The sequence below is a fragment of the Agelaius phoeniceus genome, chromosome 6 (genome assembly GCF_051311805.1).
Source record: "Agelaius phoeniceus isolate bAgePho1 chromosome 6, bAgePho1.hap1, whole genome shotgun sequence".
Taxonomy (NCBI): Eukaryota; Metazoa; Chordata; class Aves; order Passeriformes; family Icteridae; genus Agelaius; species Agelaius phoeniceus.
The window spans coordinates 53,950,767-53,959,579 of NC_135270.1; positions in this window are offsets into that span (position 1 = coordinate 53,950,767).

The window sequence follows — 8,813 nt, forward strand, 5'->3', positions numbered from 1 at the left end:
CATGAGGCCGCCAAGTTTTCTAAACATCAGTCTAGCAGATGAGGCCAGAGAGGCAATTAAAATGTGGGACACAAAACGTGTCATAGCCACAGAAGCAATACAAATTTGGCTTCATTGTTTATCCTTTGATTTTTTTAGCAGGCTGGGGAAGATATCTGTGCTAGGATTTAAAATGTGATTTACTGCTCCCGTTGCTATTTTGCAATCGTAGAGAGGGAGGATTTACACACCTTAGTTCAACATCTCTCATCCTCATTCACACCTTCCAAGAAAATGTGTCTCAAATGGCTGATTAGAAAACAATGCAGAGGAGTCAATGCCCTTGGAATCTGGTTAATTTAAACACATCTATGTTTGCTGTTCTGGAGAACTGCTAGATATGGACCAAAATCCAAATTCCTGCCTGAGAGAGGACTGAACCCTGACTCAGAGCAAAGCTCTGTGGTTCCAGCATGTGTGCCAGGCACTGCCATGGGAGGATGGTGCCAGTATCCCTTTTGGAGCAAACAAAGCAGTCCCTGGTGCAAGGCCAGGCAGCCACCTCTGACTGGGCTGGGCAACTTTGTACATATATGGGTGAGGGTCTGGCTGCCAAGGTGTGCTTGCATAAAGGGGGACACCAGAGAGGACACCAGGCATCACCTGCCACCTCCTGCTGGCCAGTTCTAACCATAGAATGAAAGCAAAAAGTGGAGAGGGGTAGGAAAGATCAGGCAAGATTTCATGTAAAACACTTAAAAAGAACCAAAACAAAACAATAAAACAATACAAAACATTGAAAAATTTAAAATTTAGTTGAATCATAAATTGATTTCTCGCTTTCACCCATCATATTCCTCAGTGTGGCTGCTGGTCTGGGAAATCAGGCAAGAGGGATGTCCCTGGGCATGGCACCAGCCTGGCACGGGTGCTGCAGCCCCCTCTGGGACTGCCCAGCTCTGCCCATGGCCAAGGCAGAGCTCTGCAGTGCTGCTCAGTGTGTGGGATGAGTGCTTGAAGCACCTGGGTGCTCAGGAAGGAGCTGCTGCTTCCCTGCAGGGAGAAAGGAGAACATCTCTCTCTGGGAAGGGATGTTGCTGCCAGCCACCAGGAGCCAGGAACTCATGTGGGGCTACATAAAAACAGGCAGAGAGCTCAACTCACTCCCCTCTGATGAGCTCAAAATTATTTTTTAAATTATTCTTTCTTTCCTGTGGTGGCAGTGGAAAAGCCGTGTGACACTGGCAGCATTGAGAAGCAGCCAAGAGTCCCAGGCTCTGGGCTGGGGACCCCATCCCTGGGGTGGTATGGGTGCTGTGCCCACAGCAGGGACACAGGCACCACTGCAAACTGCAGGGCTGGCTCCAGGACACTGCCCAGGCAGTGGGAACAGGGCTCCCTGGAGAGCCCAGCTCCGTGGTGGCACAGCTGTGGGGGCTGCATTGACACAGCACTGAGAGCTCCATCCATCTTCCAGCTTTCCAACTCACACCAGACTTCCAGCACACTCTCAGCTCTGCAGAGGCGAGTTTGGCTCAGTCCTAGGAGGGATGGGAACTGGAGTTTTCTGCATACCAAGGCTGTGCTGTGACTTGTAGGGCATGTTGTGTCCTCAAAGCAGTGTCAGTATCATTAGGTCAAATTAAACTACATCTGCTGGTGAAAGAAGAGAGAAGTTGGCAGGGTTTGCCCAGCTAGGAGGTGGTGCAGATGATGCCAATTGCTCAATCTCATCTGTGCCACAGCGTGTTTGACACTGCAGGAACCTCACAAACATTGCCTGGAAGAATTTTCTGTGGGCTCAGGGATAAAGCCACGGCTGTGTTGCCTTGAAGTTTGACCCCACCTCAGCAGAGGGGTGCAGAGTGGTCCAAGGCACTGTTGGGCACGAGGACTAGGAGAGCAGTAGGGTTTGGGCTGTCAGGGACCTGAGGAATGTGGGCCTCTGCAACCTCTACCTTTGACTCTTGTGCCTCTGCAAGTGCTGGATTTCATCCCTTTTCCACAGAGAAAAGTTGAGTCTTAAGTTTGTATAATGGTTTGCTTCCATTCCTGCTAGATTTGTTGGGCAAAGTCAGACTGACCTTCAGTGACTTTCAGATGCAGAAGCGGATATCTCATGAACACTATACAGAGGGTAAAATAAAAAATTATTTTGTGCTTTAATCCTCACTTTGGTGGAACTAGAACATTGCAGAAGGAAAGAAGCAGATAGAAACACTACAGGAGGGTGAAATGTTCACCACAAGAGTTGGAATGAAGGGAGATGGGATATCCTGGGTCCTTTGCTGTCTCCTGTGTAGACACACAGGTGTGAACACAGCCTTCTCTCTGCAAGCACATGCAGACAGGTTACAACTACAGCGTGCTTTTGTGTGATGTAGTGGTATGTGGAGGTAGGGAAACACTGTAAATCTGAAGCCTTTGTTTCCCAAGTTGGAAGAAAGTAGGTTTTGTCTCCCCAGGTCCAACAATGCCTCACTGATTTTTGATGCTGAAGCAGATAGAGACAATTAAGCATATTTTTTACTTTCAGGTTCTGGCTGCAGCGTTGTGAGGTTTCTGCAGGAGCACCCTGGGAGCCGGGACACCCACACATCCCAGTGGGAGCTCTGCCCTCCCAGCAGCACGAACCCCGCGGCGGAGGCAAGCGCACTCCCGGCAGCTTCTCCTTGTTTCACCCTGGATAAAGCCCAGCCTCCCGCCGACATACTCACACAGTCAGCCCAGCACTGCAGAATTACATCTGCTCCACTTGCCTTCTTGGTTTTTTCCCCCCGGGGAAATGGGATGTATAGGCTTTCCTAAAGGGCCGCACGGCACAGCCACCGCCGGAGCCCGGTTTGGTGTGAGAGCCTGCGGGGCTCAGCGGCCGGGGCATCGCTGCGGCCGGGGCATCGCTGCTGCCGGCTCCCGGAGCACCGGCGGGCACGGCCGGGGATGTGGAGGCAGGGCCGGCTGAGCGGTTTGCAGGGTGTTTGCCACGGCAGCGATGCTGGAGACACCGGGCTGCGGCTGCTGCCCAGCGGGAACAGATGTGCGGGAGCCCGTGGGCGAAGGGTGGCCGTGAAGCACGGCAAGGGAGGGCAGTGCTGCGGCCACGCTCCCCGTAAGCGGCCATCCCCTGTTCGGCAGCAGGGTGGCCCATGGCCCCGAAAAGCCAGCCAGTGCCCACGGGGGTGCCTGCACACGAGTGGGCTTCCCCTGTGTCCCTGCAGCTGGAACTCGATGGAGACACGGCATCTGGCTGGCACTGGCAGCCTCTCCAGTGGCATGTGTGCTGCCATACACTGCCCTTGCACCCATTTCTGCCAGAGTCACAAGGAGGGGGCACAGTCCCCTCCACATATAAGCAATATAAACATATAAGCACATATAAGCAATGCTCAGTGTTCCTGTCACTGCTTTAAACCAAATAAGACCCTACAAAAAAGAAGATGGTGTTTTTGCAGCAGCACCTGCTATGCTGCTGCAATTAGGGATCCATTATAGACCCCCACACCAAAAGGTTTCAAAACATGGCTATATAAATCCCCTTGGACTGGGGAAGAAAAACACTGACAGTGAACTGGCCCCCTTGAAGGGACAAGCAGGATTGACACCTGTCAGGGCCGAGTGCTTTGGGGTTACTCAAATTATACACCTGCATCACTTGACTGCCACAAGGACATGCAGTTTCCCACCTATTTCCTTGGCAGCAGCCCACACTCCTGCTGCTCCAGGGGATTCTGGCACTGTTTTCTACTGGTCTCCAGTTTTCCATACAGATTATGCATTTATTAAAATAAAGGACAAGCTCCTAGGACTGGTTTACAATAGAGTCATTAGACAGATTCCAGTAAGCCAGAAGAGGCGCCCAGTGTTTTGCAGCAGCAGGAGCAAGGGTTTGCAAACACTCTAATAACTGGTTAGGAGCTACTGCCTTTGTTGACTTAATAACCAGCTCTGGCTTAACCAGTTCACTCTGAACAAAATGACATCATGATCTCCGCACCAACAGGTTCCACCCACCCCACCATCACACAGAAATGATGCCCAGCTCTCTCCATGATGGGAAAGATTCTGAAGGTCAGACTGATGGACTGCACATGAAATAGTCTGGAGAATATCAGCCAAAAGGAGTGTCTGGACTCTAATGCTCACTCTGAGCGTGGCTGGGTTATAAAACCTTCAGCTGCCTCACAGAGATGAGGCCCCTCTGCCATCACTGACCACTCACTCTCACAGGGGCAGCTCCTTAAGTGAATTATCTCTGCAATGATGAGACCCTGTAAGCATTCATTAGCACAATAGATTTGAGCAGTTTCAGCAGATTTATGGGTTTAGGGTTTATGGAGTCATTGATATGTGAATTAAGCACTGACTGACTGAGACTAACTCTTCAAAAGGAGTCATTATAATCTCTATAGAAATATAATGATTACAGTGACAACATCTTCAATGCAACTTCAAAAACACTAATTTTAAAAAAATGGTACAGAAGTATATATTTAAATAAAGCACTAGTTCCCAGTTTTTCCCATCCACAAAAGGTAAAGAAAATTCAGATTTCCAGAGGTCAGGCTTCATCCAGGGAGATGTTCAGTAAAAGTTGCTTCTCTCTTCCTGGGGCATTGCTATGGGCACCAAAGCTCACACTGGTGTGGGCAAAAAAAGGTGTGATACAAGAGCCCTTCAGCATTGGAAAAAAGCCAGGGACTCAAAGTGTTATTCAGATAAGAACCAGCCTGCACCTTTCCTCCCTCTATCAAACCAAGCCTGGGATTAACCTGGAGAAGGTTCAGCTGGGAAAATACCAAAAAGGTTTCTCCCAAGGCTCCATTGATTTCTTTCAAGGTCCTCGTGCATTAGAATGTCCTGCAGCAATGTGGCAAACAACTGCTAACCTGGCTTTGATAAAGTTTTTGAGCACTGTAGAGTGGAAATTTTGGTGCAGTAAAGCAAAACCCCACAAAGGAGAAGCACAAGCTCCTGCTTTATGCAATCTCCCCGTCATCTGCAGCAGAGGCAGTGCTGAGCTCCCAGCTCAGTCCTTGGCCTCAATGACACATTTTCAACAGCAGACATCTAGCTGTGGTGACAGGCACAGCAGGCAGGTGCCTTGGCTCCAGAAGTGGTCTGCTCTTAGTCACCTAATTTAAATGACAGAGTAGTCTAACTTTTCTTGAATTGCTCAGCAGGGCTTCATTCCTGCTCAAAGGCTGCTATCCACCGGGAACATTCAGCCAGCTCCAAGGGGAAATTCTCACCGTTTAGTTCAATGCCCCATCTCCAGGAGATGGGGCTGGTTACCCCCTGCTCTTTTGGACATCAGGCTCCATCCCACTGAAGCCAGTGGAGTCACACCACGGTGAAAAGCTGTGGCAGCAGGCTGTTGCTTTGGCAAAGCATAGGGTGAATTAAGAGCAGAAGCACAATCACAGATAATTCACTGTCAGTGTCATGCACAAAGAACTTCTGCTCTTTGAGTTCTGGTTGGCAGCTCCTGTGATGACAGGGATGAGGGCACCCTGCTCAGTAGGACACAGCAGCTTCCACCTGAAGCTGATGAGCTGTGACATTTCAGTCTCAAGGCTGGGCTGATGGACTCCACCTGGCCTTGCTGATGCCCACTGCCAAACAAAATGCAAACCTGCACAGCCAGCTATTAGCAATTCCCATCCATCTACCCAGCAGCTCACAGCACTCACAAACAAGCAGAAGGAAATGCTCACCACAGTGCATTCCTGATGCACCAGCTGAGCATCCCCAGGAGCAGAGCTGCTGCCAGGCTGGAGGAGCTCACAGGCACTGCCCCAGCCCTGGCTGCACCACACAGCTCTGGAGCCAGTGGGGGCTGGTCTGTGCCTGCTGGCAAAACGTGCTTGTGGGGCTGTTGCAGCAAGAATCAGGAGAGTGGCAGAGCCTGTCTCCCATCCCTGCCATTCCTGTTGGGCTCACGTGAGTCCTGGCATGCTTCAGCACAGCTGGGATAGCACACGGGGCTGGTGGCTTGCTGAAGGTGTTAAAACAATTTCACTTCAAAGGAAGAAAAACAGTGTGAGAGATCCTGCTTGAACAGGCCTGTTCCAGACTTTTTCTAGGAGGAGAGGAAGGAAAACTTTGATGTCTAACCTTCAAAAGCACCTAGGATGGACTTCCACAGCAGTGGCAGCCCTCATGGAAAATCCTCCTAGGCCACCTTTCTGCAAAGGTGAGCATTTGTGATTTTGCTCCCTGGTGTGATATGTACTAGTTCAAGTGGTCTCCTCCCATGGCTACACAGGAACAGTGTAGGACACAATCCTTAGGTCTGGACCACATCCTCTCCCAGATGTGGTAACACTCCTGTGTTTTGCAGAAATGCACCTTCCAAATTCTTCCACTCAGACCTGGGGGCCAACATCCCTTCTGTAAAAGCCAGCTTCTAAATCACAACCTGCTTCTTTCCTGCAAATGGACTTTTCAGCTTAAGGCTCAAACCTCCCTCAACCTAAAAGCAGAAAGGAAAATATTTCAGGTGAAACAATATCTCTCATTTCCTTGCAAACCACTCCGCAGGAGGAAATGGCTGCATAGGCATGTGCAGCCTCCAAGCATGTCTTTGCCTCATCCATCATTGCCTATGCTGTTAAAAATATCAAACCTCACTGCTGCAATAAATCACTGCAGCTCTGGGGTCTCCTCCACCCACACAGGGTGAGATTTCAAGTGAAACCTGCAGAAAGGGAGTGGGTCACAGCATGCCCCAGCAGGGCTGTGCCAGCTGGGTTGCTGAGGCTGTGAGGGGGCATCTGGCACAGCTTTCTGAACATGCATCATGTCAGTATTCCCCTGGAGCCTCAGCAGCATGTTTTTCTCCTGGTATTTGGAGCTGATGAAAACCTCAGTGCTATGGAGGGAATTGCAGGACTCACCCAAACCACTCTCCCTGCCCCTCACCTCTGCCAAGGAACGCTGCACCTCTGGAGTGCTGCACTGCTCCACTGGTGTTATTGCAGGAAAAGAAATGAGAAAGACAACAAATATGAGCAAAAGACACAGAGAAGAGAAGAGGGATCAAATAAACCCCAAAACAAATATTCCAAAGGGTCAGGAGGCAAAGCAGCAGTTGAAAGCCTCACCAAGGATTGTGGGTGCAGAGCGTTAGGGAGCTGTTAGACAGCAACACCCCTGCAGATTTTAATACACCTACAACTTGACAGAACATTTTTCAAAGCCATAATTGAAGAAAAATGGAAAACAACTGCAAAACCTAGTACATTTTTCATTTCCCACGACCTTCTGTGGACAGACACCTAGAAGCAGCATTGCCCTGTTGGCATTTCCAGGAACAGGAGCATTCCTTGAGAGCTGCTGCTAGGACAGAGCACCAGAAAGGCTTGTAGGGAAAGAGGTGACCTAGACTGTGAGACTCAGAGCTCCCTCAGGATTCTGTCTGACATCCCAGCAGGCCCTGGTGCTAGATGTGTCTTGGGGTAGTTGACAGCCCCCAGAGAAGTCCAGATCAGAACCCCAACCATGCTGGACCTGCTGCCTGCTCTGGCAGCACACCAGTCACAGTGAGGCTGTCTGTACAAACCAACACCATGTAAATATTTTGTGAATGAGGCAATTAAAACCTGGATGGAAAGAGGTTTAGTTGGACTTTGTGTCCAAAGGGACTTTCCACCCTTCAACCTGTGTCTGAATAAACAACTCATTCCTTTGTTCACATTGTCAGCCTGCCTGGTGGCAGAAGCATTATCACTAATGGTTTTCCCCTGTACAGCAGGGCAGTCTCTGGCTTACACATGACTTTGAAGAGCCCAAGGACAGACAGCTCAGCACTGCACTGCCTGGCTGAGGGAGGCTTCAGGCAGGACTCCCCCTGCCCCACGGAGCAGCCACAAACGATGCTCTACCCAGTCCCATCTCACCATCAGGGCAATTTCACACCAAGTCCATGCTGCCACGCTTCCCTGTTTAATATGATCATTATTATTCCCACCCCACACACTTTCCATCTCCTGAACACACAGTCCCTCCCAGAGGTAGAGGAGACTGTTATCCTCCATTCCCTCTTTCTGTTTTCCTCTGCACAGCACCAAGTCCAAATGTCATTTATTGCATCTATCCATCTCTTTTACTTTGAGGTCCCTCTAAGGTTCTCAAATTCTCTGAGAATGGAGAGATCCAGGGCTAGCAACCCCATGAAAATAAGTGCCCACAGGGCAAAGTGAGGATGTGAATATATAATATTTAACCAGGGGACACATTACTCCCTGTCCCTCACCCAAGTCTGGCAATCATTACCATCCATGGACCAAACCACCCATGACCTGCACAAACTCTGACCTGCAGAAGGGGGTGAAATGCAGCCATTCCACACAGGAGCTCTGGAGCTGCTTTTGAACCCCCCTACCCAGATAATGTGGGGCTTCAGCCCATCAGGACAGAACTTCATCCTGAAATGCTCCTTTCCTTTCATTGCCCCAGGCCGTCTCATTGCAGCAGATCACCCCACCGCAGAACCCCTGGTTTGAGGCCCTGTCTCACCTTGTAGGGTAATAATTAATCTGGAATTTTTTTTCCCCCGCCTCTTCTTTTAAATGCTCAGTGTAGTGAAAGTGAAACAGTGCTGAGTCCTTTCCAGAGATCAAACAAGTGAAGGTGCTGGAGCTCTTGGGCAGGAGCAGACAGACATTTTTTTCCACTTTTAACAGCCTTTTTCAGAGGGTAAAGGAGGATGGAGAGCAGCACCATTCCCAGAGGAAGCCCCTTGGCCAGCACGTGTGTGAGGGATGGTGCCCCAGTCAGCTGAGGTGGGTGAGCTCTGTCCTGCAGCGCTGCTCACCCGCCACTGCATCTGCCCT